Consider the following 245-nt stretch of genomic DNA (forward strand, 5'->3'; position numbering starts at 1 on the left):
TGACTTAGCTTTGCTAAAGTCCCCAGTTAGAGGTGTCCAGAGCTCTTAAGCACACTCTTTTGCTTTGGATCACGACTTTAATCACTCAGTCCCAAGCTTTTCACTTGGACCTTCATGACACAAGCACATGGTTAGGGACAGCTTGATTTAGCCGCTTAGGCCTGGATTTTATTTCCTTGGGCCCTCCTATCCATTGATGCTCAAAGCCTTGGATCGTTTTTACCCTTGCCTTTTGGTTTTAAGGT

The sequence above is a fragment of the Arachis duranensis genome, chromosome 10 (assembly GCF_000817695.3).
Source record: "Arachis duranensis cultivar V14167 chromosome 10, aradu.V14167.gnm2.J7QH, whole genome shotgun sequence".
Lineage (NCBI taxonomy): Eukaryota > Viridiplantae > Streptophyta > Magnoliopsida > Fabales > Fabaceae > Arachis > Arachis duranensis.